This window comes from Lepidochelys kempii, chromosome 2, assembly GCF_965140285.1.
Source record: "Lepidochelys kempii isolate rLepKem1 chromosome 2, rLepKem1.hap1, whole genome shotgun sequence".
Classification (NCBI taxonomy): domain Eukaryota; kingdom Metazoa; phylum Chordata; order Testudines; family Cheloniidae; genus Lepidochelys; species Lepidochelys kempii.
The window spans coordinates 156,852,686-156,856,482 of record NC_136381.1 but is presented as its reverse complement, the minus strand read 5'-3'; positions in this window follow the sequence as shown (position 1 = coordinate 156,856,482).

Below are 3,797 nucleotides of genomic sequence, written 5' to 3'. Positions count from 1 at the left end.
TATGAGGAACATTGAGTATTTTCTAAAATATTTGGGAATGTGTATTTTTAGACAGTGAAGTATGTTTTAAATCTGGGATTAAACACTTGCATTTATATATTCATCTAAGTCAGGGGTGGGGAACCTCCGGTCCACTGCTTCATTTCATCTGGCCCTCAGCAAGTCTCCGCCCCGGGGGCCAGAAGCCCTGAGCCTCAGCACCCCTGCAGCACTGGAGCTGCGAGTGCCGGCTTGTCGGCTGAGGGGGAGGGTTGCCAGGCTGTTAAAAGCCTGGTCGGCTCTGTGCAGCTCCCGGAAGCGACCAGCATATTCCTGCGACTCCGGAAGCGCCGGCTCCACAGCTTCCATGGCCGGGAACTGTGGTCCATGGGAGCTGTGGGAGTGGGGCCTGTGGGCAGCGCACACCGCGCAGAGCCCCCTGGCCCCTGCGTCTAGGGGCCGGACATGGCAGCTGCTTTTGGGAGCAGCAAGGGCAGGTAGGGAACCTGCGTTAGCCCCACTGCGCCGGTAACCACCTCCTAGCTGGAGTCTGAACCCCCTGGCTTGGGTCGGAACCCCCTCTTGCACCCTAACTCCCTCCCAGACCCTGCACCCCAACCCCCTGCTGGGTCACAACCACTGTGACGGGTTGGGTCACAGAGACCCCCGTGGAACTGCTGCCTGATGTGCTGAGACTACCTCTGAGCCTGTTTTCCCAGCCAGCGTGGGAGTTCAGAACCCTGCCTTGTTGAGTCAGACACGTAAACCTGCTGCAAACACAGACCCAGGTCTGAACCACGTCCCCGAAAGCTGTAGGCTTTAACTGAAAACCACTTAGCAGGTACTCCTGTCTCCAGCACACAGATACCCAGGTCCCAATGGGGTCCAGACCCCAAATAAATCCGTTTTACGCTGTGTAAAGCTTATATGGGGTAAACCCATAAATTGTTCGCCCTCTATAACACTGATAGAGAGATATGCACAGCTGTTTGTTCCCCCAGGCATTAATTACTTACTTTGGGTGAATTAATAAGCAAAAGTGATTTTTATTAAGTATAACAAGTAGGATTTAAGTGGTTCCCAAGTAATAACAGATGGAACAAAGTTAGCAAGCAAAATGAAACAAAACACGCAAGTCTAAGCCTAATAAATTTAGAAACTGCATACAGGTAAATCTCACCTTTAGAGATGTTCCCACAAGCTTCTTTCACAGACTGGACTCCTTCCTACTCTGAGTCCAGCAGTCACTCACACCCCCGTAGTTACTGTCCTTTGTTCCAATTTCTTTCAGGCATCTCTTTGGGGCGGAGAGGCCATCTTTTAAGCCAGCTGAAGACAAAATGGAGAGGCTTCCAGGACCTTTTATATTCTCTCTTTTGTGGGCAGAAACCCTTTTGTTCTTCTGTGCAAAGTCACAGCAACAAGATGGAGTTTGTAGCCACCTAGGCAAGTCATATGTCCATGAATGATTCAGCTTTTTGCAGGCCAACGCCATTGTTTACATGTTAGTTTGAATGTTCCCAGGAAAGCTCAGATGTGGATTGGCGTCTCCCAAAGTCCATTGTCAGTGAAGTGTTTCTTGACTGGGCACTTACCGAGAATAGTCCTTTCTCAAGAAGCTGACCAAATGAGGCTACTTAGGATCAAACACATTGAGATACAAGTACATAGCCAGAGTAACAGCCGTGTTATGCAACAGCACTTGCATCCGATGAAGTGAGCTGTAGCTCACGAAAGCTTATGCTCAAATAAATTGGTTAGTCTCTAAGGTGCCACAAGTACTCCTTTTCTTTTTGCAAGTACATAGCCAATATTCATAACTTCAAATACAAAAATGATACACACATACAGACAGCATACTCATAACCAGCAAATGACAACCTTTCCATAGACACCCCACTTGACCTCCTCTGTACAAGATCTAGTGCAACCATAGTACCCTGGTTGCAACAATGATCTATACGGTCACAGTTTATGTCAATAACGTCATAACCACCTGGCCAGAACTTTTTCAAGTAAGATGCACTTAAACATGATAAAAATCAGCAAACACTTCCAGAAACTTCAACCCTCTGCCCCAGCTCTGAGCCCACTACCGCACTTCAAACCATTTGGCCCCAGCCCAGAGCCCCCTCCTGTACCTCAAACCCCACATCCCCAGAGCCTTCACCCCCAGCGAGAGCCCTCACCTCTTCCATCCCATCCTGTTCTCTCCCCCCCCCACCCCCATGGGGCTGGAGCTGTGAACTCCGGCTTGCCCTGCTGCAGGGGGAAGCCCTGAGCCTCTGTGCCCCCCGCAACAAGGCTGTGTGTCCCACCACTGATTTTTTTTTTGTGGACCAGTGGCCCCTGATTGAAAAATGGTTCCCCACCCCTGTTATAAGTGTTCCGGGCACCACACTTTTTTCTGAGGTGAGATGTGTTTTATGGTTTTCCTTTTTTTAAACTTTTGGGTGGGAGGAATAACCAACCTATTCCCAGGTTTTTCACATGTAAATACATTTTTAAAATGTGTGTTAGGAATCTGAAATATAGATGCACTTATTTAATTCCTTATCATTTACCAAATTCCTTTATCTTCCAACTGGTCAATAATGGATTACTATAGTTGCTCCAGGAAGTTCCCATATCTTTACCATGATGTGAGTCAGAAATGACAACTTCCTGAAGTACACATCACCTTAATGAAGAAAAAGATAATATTGGGATGGGATATTAGATGGGGTGGGATCCGAGTTACCCAGGAAAGAATTTTCTGTAGTATCTGGCTGATGAATCTTGCCCATATGCTCAGGGTTTAGCTGATCGCCATATTTGGGGTCGGGAAGGAATTTTCCTCCAGGGCAGATTGGAAGAGGCCCTGGAGGTTTTTCACCTTCCTCTGCAGCATGGGGCACGGGTCACTTGCTGGAGGATTCTCTGCTCCTTGAAGTCTTTAAACTACGATTTGAGGACTTCAATAGCACAGATATAGGTGTGAGCTTTTTTGCAGGAGTGGTGGGTGAAATTCTGTGGCCTGCGTTGCGCAAGAGGTCAGACTAGATGATCATAATGGTCCCTTCTGACCTAAATATCTATGAATCTATGAATCCCTATGGTCCTGCAGGTGTGTCATTAAAAACTGAAAATTGTAATATCTCCCCTTTACCTTAAATCTCAAATGTAAATACACTATAGACTATGTGACTCCAAACATCTAAACCAAGTAGGAGGTTCTGAGAAATTTAGCTGAATAAAAATTAATAAATATTGACATTGCCTTGCAAGCAACATCATGTTTTTCAAACCCTAGGTGGTCTGTCCTTTCCAAGGATAAAGCAAGTTGACAGATACTGACTGCAGAAGCTTTAACTTGCATATAATTTTAGGAAGTAGATCCTCAGCTGTGTAAGCTGACATAGGGCCATCAAGTTCTGTCCTTAAGAGTTTTAGATTTGTTTTATAAATTAGGTCTTAATGTGACTGGAAGATGTGCAATACAGAGTAACCTAGGAAGATTTATTTTAATGGACTGATTTCTTCTTGGCCTTCTGGAATGTGCTCCTTTTGTGGCACTAAGAATACACAACAGAGTGCAGTGGAGGGAGTGAAGAATGCCTTGTTTGAAGCTGTCTGAAGCTATAAGGGGAATCTGAGACCAGGAGATATAGAACTGGGGGGTTAGTGGTTAGTTTGTATTCCATTTCTACTCTGACTTTTTAAGAGAATCCGTGATCTCAACAATTTCTTAAGTAATCTATGTACCTAATCTACTCTATTTTATTACACAAGATCCAGCAGTAGTGATTCAAACTTAGGGACCATGTTTGAGAATCTTG